The sequence below is a fragment of the Sander vitreus genome, chromosome 24 (assembly GCF_031162955.1).
Source record: "Sander vitreus isolate 19-12246 chromosome 24, sanVit1, whole genome shotgun sequence".
Lineage (NCBI taxonomy): Eukaryota > Metazoa > Chordata > Actinopteri > Perciformes > Percidae > Sander > Sander vitreus.
The window spans coordinates 10,999,114-11,018,244 of record NC_135878.1 but is presented as its reverse complement, the minus strand read 5'-3'; the positions used below and the strand labels follow the sequence as shown (position 1 = coordinate 11,018,244).

Here is a 19,131-nt window from a genome sequence, read left to right as displayed (position 1 = left end):
ACTTTCATCAGAGAACATAACTTTGGACCACTCAGCAGCAGTCCAGTCTATTTTGTCTTTAGCCCAGGCGAGACGCTTCTGACACTGTGTCTTGTTCAAGAGTGGCTTGACACAAGGAATGCGACAGCTGAAACCCATGTCTTGCTTATGTCTGTGCGTGGTGGTTCTTGAAGCACTGACTCCAGCTGCAGTCCACTCTTTGTGAATCTCCCCCACATTTTTGAATGGGTTTTGTTTCACAATCCTCTCCAGGGTGCAGTTATCCCTATTGCTTGTACACTTTTTTCTACCACATCTTTTCCTTCCCTTCGCCTCTCTATTAATGTGCTTGGACACAGAACTCTGTGAACAGCCAGCCTCTTTAGCAATGACCTTTTGTGTCTTGCCCTCCTCATGCAAGGTGTCAATGGTCATCTTTTGGACAGCTGTCAAGTCAGCAGTCTTCCCCATGATTGTGTAGCCTACAGAACTAGACTGAGGGACCATTTAAAGGCCTTTGCAGGTGTTTTGAGTTAATTAGCTGATTAGAGTGTGACACCAGGTGTCTTCAATATTGAACCTTGTCACAATATTCTAATTTTCTGAGATACTGAGTTTGGGGTTTTCATTAGTTGTCAGTTATAATCATCAAAATTAAAAGAAATAAACACTTGAAATATATCTGTCTGTGTGGAATGAATGTATACATTATACAAGTTTCACTTTTTGAATGGAATTACTGAAATAAATCAACTTTTTCATGATATTCTAATTATATGACCAGCACCTGTAGGAGATAACATAGGTACAGGCTAATTATTGCTAACTAAAATGCTAGTTAACATTAGTAATTAAACTTAAACAGCTAATGTAAGTCGAAACTGCCTGCGAGCTTCTCCTGTACTGTACGGTAATTACTCTACTATGCGACAGTAAGTCACGTGGTTATGACACAATCGTTAGCCAATTTTACAAAAACGTCTGCTATGGAGCCATAATGTGAGATACAAGGTAATGGAGCCTTTTATACATTGTTGTGTTTCATTAGAAATAAACAATGGACAAAGAGCCTTTAACATGCTTCAGATGTAAAGTTATTCGCTGTCAAAGTGGCGCCAAAATGAATGGCAGTCAATGAAATGCTAACGGCGGGTGATGGCTTGATAGCAACAAAATGGCTCCATAGGAGCTACGCTTTGTGGACGCTCGCTACCTAGCTATTGCGCATGTGCGACTCCCAACGAAGATGGAATAGAAGTGAGATGCCTCACTCTGTAACTAAAACAGAGTGATGTGCAGTACAACAAAAATATGGTGTTTTCTGAAAATTAAACCATGTAAACCTATTCTGATATAACCTCTAAATACTAGGGCTGTCAGCATTAAAGCGTTAATCGTGATGCGATTAAGGGCCGGGATAATGCGTTCATCTTTTTTAATCGCATTAATTGCATGCCGGCATTTATTAATTTATTTTACACTTCACTCGGCTTCACGTCGTGCCTAACAGGCTACTATTTTGACCCTTTGCTGCACCGTTACTTAGGGGCCGTTCGGTATTTATGGAATGGACCAGCGGAGGAAAATAGGGGAGGGTCATGTCTTTTTATTCTTTGCTGAGGGGAGGGTCATCCAACATTTGTATTCATGAAACAGCAACATTTCAAAGTGGCTTGTTTGGTGCATATTTTTCCATGTAGCTCTTAGTCTCGGCCCTCCTTCGCTACCAGATGGGTCTGACCCATCAGTGGGGGCAGGGGGGAGCTTCCCCCCTGGTTGCTGAAACGGATAATTGCATTGTTTAAAAAATGAGTGGAATAATTACGTCTGAATGATCAGATATTTTATAAATATCTTAAATAACACAAAACAACTAACTGGTGGTAGGTAATACATCTGATTTCATATACTGCTTTAGTTAAAAAAATATTACCTGGCTGACGATGGGAGCAGCAGGACATAAAAAACAAAAATTACTGTTGCACTATGTCTGGACATCTTACCGTGCCAAGGTTGCAATAAAGGTTTCCTAAATGCCACATTTGATGTCAGCTTACTAATTGATTGCGAGTTCTGTGTAGATTTTGACTTTTATACGTTATTCCACTTTGTTTAAACGGCGAAGTGGAGGAAGCCTAGTGATGAGTCCATAGCAACCAGTTTGTGTGTTGAATGTTACCCAGAGTGCCTTGCTGAATGGTCTCAATATTTTATTGTTTTATTTCATGTGAATACTAGTTTACTAGAGGAGTAACTTAGTATTTGAAGTAATTCAGTAATGCAGGAAGTGTGCATTTAGTTTCCATGCTTATTGTGTTTCCACAACAATGCAGACCTGTCAGCATCGTAGAAGACTCGGGTCTTAAAGACGTACTACGGTTGGCATATTCTGGTACGTCTCATTACCGTCGAGGGGGACAGTAGTTTCACGCATACACAGCCTGTATGACACGGAATTGTGCAATAATGACAGATTCACACATTTTTCTTTTGTTTACAGTAAATAAATAATAAACAAATACAAATCTTAAAGTCAAGTTCTTTGCATTCATTTGATTCCCAATCAAGATCCACTGGTAAGAATTGCTTTCCATTGTTAATATGTACTTAAAAACAGTTCTGAAATGCAAAATAATCGCATTTTAATCATGTGACAAAATATGCGATTAATCGCGATTAAAAAAAATGAATCCTTTGACAGCCCTACTAAATACAATTATGAACCTGAAAATGAGCATAATATGAGCACTTTAAAAGATTCAGATGCTGTTGTTGCCTTCAAATACATGTTTTTCCAGATTAGGTGACTAATAAATCACATGATTTCACGCAGATTTCATGCTAAAAAAACATCTCATCCACTATTAAATCTTACCCCGAGGTGGTTGTATTTCTTCATTCATTTCATATTAAAACCAATAGAAGTTAGTGAAAGTAAAGAAGAGAAGCTAATTGGTTTGTGTCACCAAGGAGAGAAACAATTCTGTGCTCGACTGTCCAACACACAAGGTGAAATAAACAATATGAATATATTTAATATCATTATCATACATATTGTCCTTTCTTGTGCAAAGCAAAAAAAGCTCTAATCTGGTTTGCTAAATTACCATGAGACAGTATTGCTGGAGTATACATTATGTTTAGACTGTGTTTAATTACAAATGCATCCTAAAAAAAGACAAGAAAAATAAATCAATGCATTGAAAACAAAGAAAACGCTACTGTTAAAATGGTTGCTTTTCAGGACATTTAACAATGTGTGCTTTACAGTACGTATAACAAACTCACTGGACAACTAGTTTTTGATCACAAGCGTTTCCTAAAAGTCACAAAGTGACAATATCTGTATGATTTAATTTTCCGTGTAGGATTCCAGTTACTTACAGAGACAAACATAAAAATGTAGTGAACATTTTCACCCAGTCTTTCTATCGCAGATATAGTTTAACGTGTTGGCATGCTTGCCTCATGTTCGGTAATCCTATTAGCACATTTACTTCAACTGAAAACCCACACTGGCTCAGAAAAGTGTGGTATAGTTATACAATGTTAGTATAGTTTAGTTTAATTTTACCCTGGTCGCTCATTCCTACTTTTGACGGTTTTTCCCTTGATGATAATCAAACCCTCCAGTGCACCATCCCTGTTACAGAAATGGAAAATGTAATTAAAGTGGCCAATGCGAACAAGTTTGCAAGCAGTTTATTTTCTTCTCACAGACAAATGTATTGGATTTAATCAGCTCAGCTCTAATTTAAAATCATGAACAAACACAGACACCCCCAGTGGTAAAATCAAGTCAACTTTTTCTAACTTTTGTTTGTGGTGTTTACATACATTAAAGCTACTTATGCATTGCTGACAGAAGAGTAGAAACACATCAGAAACAAAGGTGCACTGCATGATTTCGAACCACAGCACATATTTTGTTTCGTAGCAATGCTGCTATTTTCTAGCCTGGTCTTACCAGACTCTTGTACATTTCATTTGTACAGAGAGTCTGGCCACTCTCCATTGACAAGTGTTAACTTCCTTGAAGGTGGGTACTCTGTTGAAGTTTAAAACTATTAGATCTGCCAAGAGCCACTCTGGATCTCCCACAACCAATCGCTAACGTTTGGTTGTGACGTCGGCTTAGCATCGCTAGCGTTCGCCTTAGCCAACTCCTTCACCACTAATGGAGCGAGCTGGAAAATCAAACTTTCCCCCATGGCAACATCATGGCCACCAACAAAACTCAGCAAAGATTGTTCTTGCTCGGGCTTTAACTTCTGGATATTCGACAGCATTGCCACAACGGACCGAATGGCTTCGCTCGCATCTTTCTCTCTCGCTGATTGGACCGGTAAAGATTTGACCGGAGAAAACCCGCGAATATACCGCAAACCCAGACGTAGTACTGAAGGAAAATTAAAATTGAGCGGAAGTACGTAGGAGGGCGGAGCCAGGCTAGCTATTTTCCACAGTGCCAAAAACAAAGTCAGCAGTGAACCAGTGAAAATGAGGTTGATACCACTTCCAATAAGAAACCTTAAAAAGGACACTCATCTTTTTAAAGGTCCAATATGTAATATATTTACTGTAATAAATTCAAAAAATGACCCCAATGTGTCATCAGACATTAAGGAAACAAGCTAAGTTGAAATACTATCTTTTCTGACAACAATGCTAATGCCAGTATTTTCTCCTTTTGAAATTTCCGTTCCGTGATGGAATTTCTGTTTGGCCTGTTTGTTGTTATCAACTGCCCAGTTTGTCAGCCAGGCCGGGTTGCCAGATATACCTGTAAAAACGTAAACCCAGTGCGCTACAGCCATAAAAGCAGCAAACAAACGAACAGGATCAATTGAGACTGATTTTACCCGACAAAAAAAATGGCATGTTTCTAATAGTTGCGTGACCAGAGACGTAACAAACTCGTCTGGGTAAATATTGGAGATGTATTTGAAAGATGGAGACAGCTTAGAGCCCAAAAGAATGCAGAGGCTAATTTCCTCCTAAACAGGTAAGCATTAGCTTCAGGCTAATTTATCACAGCTACTAGGGACGGGCATTTTATGTCATTTCAACATTTGTGTAGCTACTCACATTGAATTATATAGCTAGAGTTTGGTTACTTGCAAAAACAATTGAGACACAGCCAGTGAAGTGATCCCGACTGGTCCTGGCTAACGGCGCCATGCTAACCCTGCTAACTGCTAACGTTACTGGAGGACCAGGCAAGCAGCCACGGCTGTTTACAACGTGTAGCCTGTTCAGCGGCTGTAGCCAACAACAGTGAGTTATTTGAAGCCAAGAGAGGGGGGCTATGAAATCGGAAAGAGAGGACCTTGAGTTTGCAGTGTGTTTAGCGATTGTTGCCGTAATTCTAAGCCAATAAAGTGTGTTCAGTCGGGTGAAAAAAGACGGCAAGGTAGTGGTATTTTTAGCGGTCCCTATCGTAATTCTAAGTCGAAAGAAGTGTGTCTGTCTGGTGTGTGGAGAGGATGGCGAGGTTGTGGGATTTTTTAGCAGTTCCTACAGTAATTCTAAGCCGAAAAAGTGTGTCTGTCAGTTGGGTACAGAGCTCCACGTGAGCACGGGCTTTTATGATAAAGCCAGCATCTAACGTTAGCTACTCCACTGTGCTGTGGAGTAATGTCTGGCTATGTGAGACAAGCGTCTAGCAACATTGTTGTGGATGCTCCGGTATCAGCCTGGCAACCAACGTGAACTTCGAGTCTCAGGAGGAGGGGGCGGGGGAGACGACTCTCTCCAGTATCACTAGCTGTCAGTATTACATATTGCACCTTTAAACTTCATTCAATGACCATTAAATCTACAGTACGTCACAAGTTATAAAGTAGACAGAACAAGCAGCCCATTCAGTCTCACTCCTCCCATGCTGCTCTACAGTAGGTTTAGTTTAGACTTGGAAAAGGATCACTCAGCTGTGACAGATCTTAATTTCCACAGCTTGATTCAGACCTGGTAAGATATCACACTAGACATTCTTCTGCAGTAAGGGATGCTAGAAGGATAGAAAATGCAGGGAGAGCATAAGGCTTTGAAAAGGATATATAGCTGTATATATAATAAACCTTGGCTGTATCTCTACCTCTCTCTCTCTCTTGCAAATATGATCTTTGGATCTACTGAAGGCATGTTCAATCCAATGTGGACCAATTCATATGTAACAGCTGTCACATGTTAACTTCTGGTTGGCTCTATTCTTCAGTGTAGTTGTATATACCTTACTGATAAACAACAGAACTAAACTTGAATCTCTCTCCTTTTATCCATATACGATCGGCCCCTCTCTTTTCTCCCAACCATACCTGTTCTTTCTGTTTCTCCCTCTGTACAACCAGAAAGTTTTGTTTTAATCTGGAGCTTTTGTAAAGATTCAACAAATTAAATATAACATGCAGTTAGTGGCCTTTAGAAGTGCTGGTCGTTGGATATTTGGTCAGAGCCTGGCCAACAGTTTCTAGTCTTTATGCTAAGCTAACCAGGGGCACGTTCAATCTCAAAACGTTTTGCTACGGTTTCCTTGTTGAATGACATGTTTCCTTGGAATGGAGTGAAATAGAGATGCACCGATTACAATTTTCTAGGCCGATTCCGATTTCCGATTTTCTTTGAGTTAGGCCAGCCGATACCAATTTTAGCCGATTCCGATTTAATTTTTTCTAACCTCTTTACAGCACACACAAATATTTATTTTCTAGCTTTTCTTTAATAGAACATTTTGCACAGAACATAGAACATTTTTTGAACAGATAATGAATCACTATAAAATAGAACTATATAAATTACTCCTAGTGTGGGAAATTCACACACATCTAAAGTGCAATGTTAGAACCATTTCCTTCTTTTCACATCCAATATCCAACAAAAAAAATGTGATTTTGGTTTTTAGTGTCGTCCCTCCACGCCCTACTTTTTCCTTGCAGGTGTTGCATATTGCAAACTTGTTATCTTCTGCACACACGCTGAAGAATTTCCAAACAGGTGACATGTAGCAGGTTAATTCACGAGGTTCCCTACATGTGCGAGAATAGCGCGGACACGCGCTTCACACCGCGAGCGGGTACGCGCGACACACGGTGGAAAAGTTGAGAGAAAGGAAAAAGAGACTGTGCTGTCGCGTCCGTGTGTGCATGCGTCCTTGAAAACTGTAACACGTATAACTTATGTTGTCCGTTAATTGTAGCATTGACCGGCATGAAATCGGCATATGTCAGACTGACCGGTCGCCGGTCATGGCCAAGCACGTGAAAACCGGTCGGTCTATCGGTGCATCTCTGGTGTGAAACGGTGTGCAACAACTTTGAGACATGTTTTCTCTTGTTTGATGGGTGCGTCTCTCGATGTGTCACAGGTGATACCCCATCAGCAGAGATGTGTACGTAAAAAAAAAAAACGTGTTGCTATGTTTTGACGGGCTTAACATGGCCCAGTTGCTGGCTCATACCTTCCAGATTAACATTGTTTGCAAAGCTACACTAGTTCAAACCATGAGGCTGTGTTATTATCAGTATAGCAATTGGGAAAGTTATTTGACAAATTTAAGCTTGTATTATAAGCACAAAGAAAATGACCTCACTACCGTCTGCACTCCTTATCCTTTCATATCATCCCTCCTTTTCTTTTTTGTTCCTCAGCTTCATTGTCCTCTCCTGTTCCCTCTTCTCTTCTATCAGAGTTATTCTGCAGTTTTTTTTTGAGGACCTAAGCACACAGTGACAGCCAGGGTGTGAAATTAACACCAGGCACTGGATGAATGCTGTCCTCCCCTCTTTCTGTCAACCTTTCCCCTCCATTCCTGGCTCTCTGAGGTGGATTATTTTGTCCATTCAGACATTATGGAAAAAAACAATAATTATCAGCCAATCCATTAAACTCAGTCCTCTAAAATCAATTCACAAGAGGGAATCTAACAATTACTTCACCTAAAGTAGCCAAACTAAAAAAAGAAAAGAGAAAGCTCAGTTTCCTGAAGTGGTGACAGACCCTCGTATATTCCTGAAGTGCCTTTTTTATGGTTTGCTGAGTAGCAAATCACACTAAAATCAGACACAATGCTGCTTCAGTGCCAGGCATTTCTCCTGTTTTTTTCTCCATATTCCTCTCACTCATTTTGCATTGCTTCTCCACACTCCTTACTACATCCTTCGTCTCCTTCTCTCCCTCCTCAATTTCTCCCCTTCTATAATCTTACTTTCTCCCATCTGCTTACTCACCTGTGTGTGTGTGTGTGTGTGTGTGTGTGTGTGTGTGTGTGTGCGTGCGTGCGTGCGCTCAATATGCTCCGCTGAGTTTGGATGAATGAGGGGATCTCTCTCTCGTCCTCTACTGCCTTTCTACCCCCCTGTTTCTATCTACCTTTTTGCCTCCCACCTCCAAATTTTCTCCCTCCCTTTTTCTCTTAGTTATAGTAAAAGGGGATCTGGCAGGCTGAATGGACATGAAAGAAAAAGGGAAGGAAAGGCAGGAAAGGAGAGGGGAGCAGATGAAAAAAAGAGCAGGAAAAGAGTAAGTAAAAGAGCAGAAGAGGTGACAGAAGAGGGGAGGAGAAGAAATGAAAAGGAAAGGAAAAGGGAAGACAGGAGAGGAGAAGGAAGGAGAGAAAAGAAGAGAATACATATCCAGCCTGTCTGTTCTCCTGGCTTTAATCACCTGGCTTAGATCAGACTCTGCTTTAATAGCTTTACTTACACACGCGCACAAATGAGCACCAACATGCACACACACTCACCTACCTCTACCATCACCATGGTAACGGCACACCTCTAGCACCCTTGTAATCAACTTTGAAAATAGGAATAGAAGTAATGTGTTGGCATGCACAAAATACACACACCACAAACAAAAACACAATCATAAACACAGAAATTTAATTAGAAATAAAATCAAAACAAGTCATTCAGTCCCTACGGAGGGACTGAGTAACTGAGTCTGAGTACTGGACAACGAAGTCCACCAACACTCAAGCAACAAAAATATATATATATATATATATATACACAGTATATATACACATATACACATATATATATATACACAGTATATATACACATATACACACATATATATATATATATATATATATATATATATATATACACAGTATATATACATATATATATATATATATATTCCTTTAAAACAATCCCAAATACAGCATGTAGAATCACAAGAAAAAGGGAAACCTGAAAATGTGCAACACTCTCCTGCTCCCATTATCCTAGCTTTACTGAACACACTCTCCAGAGAGAATGGACGTGGCGGGAATAACCTTTCTGTGTTTGTGTGTGTCAGTCTGAATCACAGCCGTTAAAGGAAATGCCTCTGAAATTGTCTGTGACTCTGAGAGACAAACAGAAAACCGCCCCAGATGAAAGGAGGTGGAAGATGCTGCCAGCGTTAAAAAACAACAAATCCTTTCCTCTTGTAAGTTTTCGTTTGAAAATAGAAGGAAATAAATGAAAACAAAACAGAGAAGGGGAGGAGGGTTCAGACTGAGAGAGAAATTTAAGAAGACATAGAATGAAAAGACAGTATGTGTAGTGCTTTGTCCTGCTCCTCCAAACCAGTGTGTCTGGATAGTACCCCACTTTTCTTCCATTAAGTCAGAGTTCATTTTCAAAGCAATGGGCCTTAGTCATTAAAACCAAGAGACAGAGAGAGAGGTTCCAAGAAGGAAGCTTTAAGCTCCTACACCTTTTGTGTTATTTGCTAGTTAGAATTAGAGAAAAGTTAAAATAGTCTTGAAATTATTCAAGAATACACATTACTACACAGGGATGAGAGAAAGCGATCACAGTCCAGTTAGAGACTCTGGCAAGTGCAGACAGGGAATAGAAGATATAGTGAATGGAGTGGATAATGGAAAGGAAGCTGTCTTACCTTAGCCAACTGTGAGTTTACCCATTTTGTAAAAGTCTTCTTTTGAACGTCTTCTCTTTCATCTGCCAAAAGAAAAAAGACAAAGTCAAAAAGAGCTGTGCATATCTGTGTGTGTGGCCTATATCTGTGTGTAGCCTATACTGTATATGTGTTTAGCCTACATGTGTGTGTGTGTGTGTGTGTGTGTGTGTGTGTGTGTGTGTGTGTGTATGTGTGTGAGTGAAAGAGAGGCAATCTGAGAGTAAGGGGGCCTGTTGCACAAAAGTAGAATGAAGAAATCCAGGATAACTGAAAAAGCGGAGCCAGGATGAGAAGGTGAAGCTATGTCAAGCCAGGTGTAGATAGCTGGGATAAGTGCACGTTCACGGCTTTCTTAAATAGACCACGGTATCAATCACAGATTTACTGATGCAGAAATGGAGAAGACGCGTGCGGCATATCTTTAACCCGCTGAGCAGCAGCTTTTAATGGAAAATTACGAGGAGGTGAAACATATAATATGCAAAAAGGGAAACATGGCTGTTGTTATCAGACAGAGAAAAAAAGCCCAACAGACAATAACGGACCGACTGAATGTGTAAGGATTTAAAAAGATCTACTTACTAGTCACTCCACATTTTTACAAAGTTGTACACTGTGTTTTAATTGCTTTTAATATGCTTGTTTTATGTGTTGGTTGTATTGCTGTATCTGTTTTTATGTGCTAAATGTGCTGGTTTTACTATAAAGTGTCTGATTAGCCTGTAAAGCACTATATAAATAAAATGTTTCATTATTTCACCTACTTTGCCTTAAAAGTGAGCAGAGGGAATTAATGTTCCTCGGGAAATTTACCCTAAGGTAAATGCGAGAATATGTTTTACAACCATATGCACGAATCTCTATAAACTATGTCTAATTCTAAATATCTTTCTACAATAAATGTTCATACAGAACAAACATGACTGGACAAAAACTAGAAAAAGAAGTAAGTGACTTCAAAACACACTGTAAGCATATCTGTAAAACAATATAGCCTATTATTCAGGGTTTTTTTTCCTCACTCCCAGATGCGTGACAGCACCAAAATAAAAAGATTGAGAAGCTTTGTGGCATTCCAACACATTCCCACTCCCATCTCGTAAAACACGGATGTTTGGTCAGGTGCCATTGTTGTCGTTATTGACGCTAAAAGTCTCCTTTAGAGTCTGCTGCACGGTGTGGGAGGATCCCCCTGCCTCCACCCGCCTCTCCACTTTGCACGGGGCAAATTTCACGGTGTCTCCCGGTGCCAGTGCAACCATTTCTTACCATGTAAAGAACTGCAATAGTAGGATTTACATCAAACTTGTGACAGCAATAGTGACAAGTAATGCATGTTAATAAAAATAAAGCAGAACACATTCAGAAGACAACAGAATAACTGTTAAACATGTTTATTTCGGATCAGAGCGGCAGCTGATTTAACACATCAGACTCCAGGATTAATCTTAGCCTGGCTGTTAGCCTGCTCTGGAACAGGCTAGCTGCAAAGAATAAATCTCCATGGTTACTTGGCTGGGTTTAATTCAACCTGCTTTTGTGCAACCAAGTCAAAGCTAAATTCTTCCAGGATAACTTGAATATCCCGGCTTAATCTCTTATCCTGGTTTTGTGCAACAGGTCCCAGGTCATGTCAGATGTATAGCAGCAGTTCAAAACAAACTTGAACAGGGCACACTTACTCTTTGATAAATACCAGTACATACCAGACTTCAATCTTTTCAACTGACTGGTTGACAATCTATGTGACTACAGTGTTCTTTCTCTCTAACAATTAAACACGCGCACACACACACACAAAACGCAAGTTGTGCTTAGCATGATAAGAGGCTCCTCTGATTTTGCTCAGGGATAATTGCATCCTCATCATATCAATCAGTGTGCCACTTACAGGCCTTCACCATCAAGTCAGATGACAAACTGAAGTGAGTCTGCGAAGTTCCAACTTGTTGTTGCCCTCTCTACTATTTAAAAATCATTACTGTGATCACATTGTGGCGCTGTTTTCCATTTGCTACCCATCAACAAAACCAACTGCTTTTGTAAAGTGACAATTGACCCATAATTTGAGTTTTCTCTTGTGTTCCTGAATGTGTTTAAATTTGGTTAATCATGTAGTGAGAGTAGGAGTTATCACTTTGTATCCAAGTCTCATTTTGGAATAAAATCCATTATAGGAAGTATTTACTGCATTGCAGAATTATCTACTGAGACATTTAAAAGTCAGTTTGTACCACAAACCCTTTGTTTCTCAGTCAGTTAATGACATTTCCTTTAGTCTCAACTCTACTTTTGCGTGTTAACAAAAATTCACATGACAAACTAAAATTCTGAATTGAATGATAAATAATGCATAAACAATCAATCAATCAATTTATTTTTAAAGCAATAACTGGAAGTATATGAGGACTGCATTCAGAGGTACTCCAGCTCTGTGAGGCTGTACTGAGCTAAATGTTAACATTAGCGAGCACATTTGCTCACTATGAGAATGCTAACATGCTGATGTTTAGCAGGAATAATGTCTACTATGTGTCACACCGGCACTGGGCTCTCCCTCAGCCACGCCCACTACACAGTCTCCTCTCAATCAGTATCATCGTTCACTATCCCCAGCCTATTAGCACTCCTCACCTGTTGCCTGTTTGAACTCGTTATCTCATCTACAAGAACCCTCTCCATGGCTCAGTTGTTGTCTGGTTGCATCACTATGGGACTCCACGTGTCATATGGATGTGCCCATGGTTGTGGCGGTGCCAGATATTCCTGTGTTTATCTCCTGTTAAGTTTATCTCCTGGCCTTTGTGCTTTTAAGTTTATTAGAACTATTTTGAATTTAAGTTTCCTGAGTTTGAGCCTATATTTTTGAATTGAAGTTCCCTGAGTTTTTTTCCCTGTATTTTTGGGTGGAAGTTTCCAGAGTTTTTCTGTAATTTTTACTTTTGTACCCTGTCCAAGATAAGTTAAAGATATTTGGATGATATTCTGTGTCCTGAGTCTGAGACACTATGTTCACCATCTTAGTTTAGCAAGGTAGCTTGATAGGTAGCATTTGCTAATTAGCACTAAAAAACCAAGTAGGCTACAGCCGAGGCTGATGGGAATGTCATTAGTTTTGCAGGTATTTGGTCATAGCCAAAGTATTGGACAAAATGTAATTTTGAGCCAATGATGGCGATACATGAAATGTCAGAAGAGCAAGTCTCCTAGCCTCGTGAGACCGTCCTGATCTCGCGATCTCCAGTTTTCCACTCGCAGATCAGTCTAGCATCTTGAGTTGATAGAGAAAATGTGGAGCCGTTCGCTAAACGACCGACCAATCAGCATTGGTTTTAAGGCGGGTTTAGGTGTGATGGGCTTGTTGGGCTAGCTATCCAGCTGGCCAGTCAAGTTTTCAAATGTAAAAATCTGAGTAAACGCAGAGGAAAAAGTTGGAGATGATGAGCTCAACTAGCCAGACCATCTCTGCGGCGATCTCATGACGACAAGCCGCTCATCAGAATAGGAAAATCAACTCACTAGTAGTTGTTTCTCACTCGGTTGCCAAATTTTTCAAGCGACTGAAAAGCATGTAATCTTTCAATTCAATTGAAAACAAACATTTGGAGACTTTTGTCATAATATTAAGACTGAAACATTGTTTTACTGTAACTTCAAATGATAAGCACCCCAATAAACCATATATATAATACAAGGAAGAGATACCGATGATTTTCAAGGTAGACTCGTTTCCCTAAAATCTACATAGTGTTCCGCCGGTGCCTATATGGCAGGGACATTATCCTCTACTGCAGTTTTTTTTTTTTTTCCGCTGTAGCAGAGCAGTGTAGTGTGGCCTGTGACATGCATTACAATGCAAATGACGACATTATGACATATAATAACACCTCTCCCCCACCTCTCTCATTTGCCTGGAAATGGGATCACTTCCCATTACTACAGATACTAAATAACACTCTCATCCTGAAACAGAACATCAGGTTAAATATTATACCAGCACAGCTTCCAGTGCTCTTCCAGTATGTGTGTCTGTGTGTGAGTGTTGACACCAGTCAGGCATTGACTAATGGAGCGGATAATGAAACTTCTCCCTTAATTAAAAGGTCCCACGTTGAACAGTGCACTGTGGTGAGACGCTGGACACACACAAGTATACACACAAAAATACAAGCGTACAGGCACATATATCCAATGTGAGAAAATGGCATGCTGAGCAGTGAAACATGAATGAAATAGAAGCATATAGCCAAAAATCTCATCTAAAGCAGGTAATCATCCACGTTGGTGTACGGTGTGTGTCTTACTGTATTCCCAAAATGCAGGATTCACTACTGTGAGAGTGCAATGTTCTTCTGCATGTGTACAGTATGTTCAATAAATGTAGTTTAAGATGTGAGTGTGTTTGAATTGGGATGTGTGTGTACACATCTGTGTGTAATTTTACGATATTTCAAACCTCTGGTCTGTGTCATGTCAACAACAAAGAAAAATAAAGTTGTTTTTTTTCCTGCCTCATAAAACTCTGTGCACATTTAAGTTAATAGACCTGGTTTATAATACATAAAGCATTTTTTCCTGTATTTGTTATCCATAGAGAGGATGTCAGTGTCTTTTGCGGCAGGAAGGTCTTGGGATTCAGACAGACTCTCATCAACCTCAGCATAGAGCTGGGCAATATATCTATTATATCAATATCGTGATATGAGACTAGATATTGTCTTAAATTTTGGATATCGTAATATGGCATAAGTGTTGTCTTTTCCTGGTTTTAAAGGCTGCATTGCAGTAAAGTGATGTCATTTTCTGAACTTACCAGACTGTTCTAGCTGTTCTGATATTTGCCTTTATCCACTTAGTCATTATATCCACATTACTGATGATTATTTATCAAAAATCTCATTGTGTAAATATTTTGTGAAAGCACCGATAGTCAACACTACAATATCGTTGCGGTATCGATATCAAGGTATTTGGTAAAAAATATATTTGATTTTCTCCATATCGCCCAGCTACGGTGGTCCTGAAATGTAAATCACAACAGCAAATAGAAAAACGCAACAGCAAATCATAAAACACGACGGCAAATAGGAAAACACGACAGCAAATATGAAAACACGACAGCAAATATGAAAACACGACAGCAAATATGAAAACGCAATGGCATTAACTTCTACCGGAAAAGGTAGGGCCTATCTAGTAGAGGATGGACCCTCCTGATTGGACAGATGGACTGTCTGTCTTTTAACAGGAAGGAGAGGTGAAAAACACGGAAAAGCGCCTACTTTTAACAGAGAGACAGTCCGTCTGTCCTTTCAGGAGGCTCCGTCCTCTGCTAGATAGGCCCTGCCTTTTCCAGTAGAAGTTAATGCCGTTGTGTTTTCCTATTTGCCGTTGTGTTTTCCTATTTGCCGTCGTGTTTTCATATTTGCTGTCGTGTTTTCATATTTGCTGTCGTGTTTTCCTATTTGCTGTCGTATTTCCTATTTGCTGTCCACCGTAGGTCCACCGTACCCAGCTTTACCTCAGCATTAACATAACAAAAAAAACCTGCAGCCCTTTAAAGGCATGCTTCACCTGCAAAATGTCACTGAAATAGATGATTGTTATTGGTCGCTTCGGGCCACATGAATCATTGAAACTGCTGACTGTAGCTTATTTATTTTGTGGCTCAGCATGTTGCTTGCTCATGACGTGTGGTCTTAACAGACAGCTGTCATTTCCTGAGCAAACATCTAGATTTATAGACACTTTTTAGAATAAAATGCCGAAATTGGCCCTACTCTTCATCATTACAGCTTGACTTTAGGATGTTACAGTATATTATATATACTTTATATATGAGCCAGTAACCTGGTTATCCATGTCCCTGTATACATGCATGTTCAGCATGTATGAGCAAATCAATTGTGTCTCATAAGATAAGTCAGCAAACAATTTATGATGAGTCAGTATCATGTGTATAGTGTAGAGTGAGTAGATTTATTTAATAGTCAAATGCATTGGACGTCAGTGGAAGAGACTTTTAACAGTATGGACTTCTGGAATTAATTACAAAAAAAGTTACTAAAGGTAACTGTCTTTCAGTGTATACATGTAAAGGATTGTTAGTTTTCCCTATGTGTATGCTTTCTAGTGTTTATAAACATGTCATTGTGTTTTGAAAGCTGCGTGTATATTTGCGTGCGCGTGTGTGTGTGTGTGTGTGTGTGTGTGAGTGCTGTCAGGCAAAGTGAGTGTGTAAAAACGTGTGGGGAGGGCAGGAAGCATGATCAATAGTCCATTAAAACCATTGTTCTGCTAAGGAAACCTGCAAGCGCGCACACACACACACACACACACACACACACACACACACACACACACACACACACACACATATACACACAGATACACTCATGACGCATGCACACAGCCACATGCATCTCATTAAAGAAACTGCAACATTAATAGCTTAATCTTGTTTAGAAAGAAGAGAAAGAAAGAAAATCCATTGAGGTAACGAGAAGGAAAGAATGACATAAAATCACAGGAAACGAAAACAGATTGGACAAGGCCTGAAACAAAAAGGAGAGAGGAAAGACTACAGGGAGAAAGGACATGAATAGAGATGAATGGAAATATAAAAAAGACCGCAAGAGAGAAGAAGAGAAAACAGAAAAAGTAAAGACAAATAAAGAGAACTATGTTTGAGAGAAAGAGAATGACAGAAAGCTGGAGGACACAAAATGAAAGACAGAAAAGAAGATGGAGGATCAGTCTCCAACTGGTTTCCATGACCAGAGGCAGAACTAGAAAAACTATCTATGAGACAGCAGAGAATCATTTTGCCGAACTGGAAAACAGCCTTTAAATGTACACTGTTTCAACTCACATGCTTAGCTGAAAAAAGAGTTAACCATATAGAGACTTGGAAAACACATGCACGATCTTAGTACCAGTTCTTTGGCTGAGATGACAGAATGACAGAATTTGGGTGACAACAGGGTACAATGCAAACCAGCCTGTAAATATAGGTCCACAGCACATTTACTATAGCATTCAGAATCAATTTCCTACTTGATCAAAAGAGTTTTTTTTCTGAATGTGCTTCCACATCACAGAGAAAAACAGCTATGTTCATGTAGAGAGGCATATCTCAGCCCTGCCTGCCTTTCATGTTTATCTCATATAGTATTCACTTCAAAATCATGAAACAACTTCAACATTCTGTAAGTGGTTCAAATAAGAGTACGTCTTTATGAACTAGCTGGGAAGATAACGTGTAATAATAATAATAATAGATAATAAGAAAGAAAGAACAAAAAAGAAAAACAAGTGTTTACAAATACATCCATTTAGTGCCTTGAGGCTACATTAGCATCTACAAGCATAACACACCTGCATCTTTGACTGAACTGTTGGTGCTCAAGTTCCTTTCGGCAAGGAAGAAGAATGTGTGAAATGAAAAAATCTCTGGTTTTGCTGCATCGATTATTCTACTTTTTTTATACAGTTTATCAGGAATCTGACATTGTCTGACATTGTTATAGGAGGATGCCACCCACCCAAACCATGGTCTTTTCACCCTATTTCCATCTGGCAGGCGATACAGGAGCCTGCGCTCCCTTACCAGCAGGCTTAGGTACAGCTTCTTTCCAGAGACTGTAACACTGCTGAACAAAACTTCACCTCCTGTCTAGCACTTGCACTTTAGCTGTTTACTTGTTTACCTGTTTACTTTTTACTTCTGCACTGTTTACCTGATTACATTTACTGCACGTTTACCTGTTTACATTTACTGCACTGCACTGTTACCATAACCTGCCCATACACCTGTGCAATATATATCACATGTATGTGATATATATATATATATACTGTATTATTTTTTTTTCCTTTCTGTTATATATATTATTTATATAGAATGTCTATTATACTCTCTGTACTTAACCCTCTATACTCCTTATCTGTCGATGTAGACATGTAATCTGGAAAACCTGTATTTATGAACTATACACTGTTGTACATAATGAATCTCTATCGTCTAGATAACTGCACAGAATACTGTACTCATCTGCACTCTGGTATTTAATGCTTCTTTTGCACTTCTGGTTGGATGTCAACTGCATTTCATTGGCTCTGTACCTCTGCTAAATGACAATAAAGTTGAATCTAAAAGAATGCCAAATGGGTATAGTACTCTTTTAGGATGAAAGGGTCATTTCGTTTTTGTTTTTTTTAACCTGGACCCTATTTTTTGGAAAGACGAACCAAGATGGCAATTGATTATAAAATGACTGTTTATTTAAATGGAGTTTGGTTGGTTTGGCGATTTTGGGGATGTTTCATGTTAAACAAAAATTATCTTTCTGTATAACAAAAAGGTCAGCCTCTGTAGGGATCTTTCCCATAATTTTGTCAGACACTTAGAACAATAATCGAAGAATGTCAGTGGTAAAACAAGCACTTTTTGTGGACATAAATTGAAGGTGCGCAATTGCCCAATCATTTACATTGTAGCTTGTTCTGGCGCTGCCAACTGCAGCGGTCTTCCTTAATACTGGACCAATGTCAAAGATTGTTGTTCCCATCAGTCACTTAGACACGAAAACAGGAAAATAGGGTCCAGGTTGAAAAAAGAAAAAACTTTACCCTTAAAGTTTTTGGTCTAAGAGTAATTCACAAAATAGTTCTGAGAGAAGTTAGAAGCACGTCAGAAAATTAAGACAACAACAATTTTAAAATGGATTAATAATTGAAGTAATTTTTTAAGCAAAATTGCCAAATCCTTGATGGTTCCAGGTTCTCAAATGTGAGACTTTGCTGCTTTTCTTGGTCTAACATTGTAGTGAACTTGTAAAGTGTTGGTTGGAAAACACAAGACATTTGAAGATGTTAAATTGGGCTTTAGAAAATTGGGATTTTTACAGTTTTCTGATGCTTTATAGACCAACCGATTAATGATGTCCATCATCTTAGCTTCCTAATTAAAAGTTGCTCTCAGCTGCTTTGTGAAATATGTTAAAACAAACTCTTAGTTGTGCCATTTAGGAGGATTCCTAGTAGTAAGATCAGACACTTGGTAAATATGCCCTCCCCAGGGTTTTTTTTTAAGTGAAAAGAGCGAAAGAGAGCTAGAGTGACAGTGAGGTAAATTGTTCATGTAATTGTGAGTTCTTTCCAGTAGGACTCTTACATGCTGACTAAACAATGGTTAGTGCCTGGGACAGCTCCAGGATCAGCACTCTGGACAGTGACTGT

The 19,131-nt window shown here is 39.3% G+C and overlaps 1 protein-coding gene across 1 annotated transcript in view; it reads right to left on the bottom strand.

Moving 5' to 3' along the window:
* Nucleotides 1–9,930, bottom strand: part of LOC144512721 (dystrophin-like) — a 377,468-nt gene extending 367,538 nt beyond the window's left edge. The window contains exon 1 of the mRNA XM_078243603.1: nucleotides 9,871–9,930. The gene's annotated coding sequence lies outside the window, so the exon portion shown is untranslated. The remainder of the gene's footprint in view (nucleotides 1–9,870) is intronic.
* Between the last annotated feature and the right edge of the window lie 9,201 nt (nucleotides 9,931–19,131).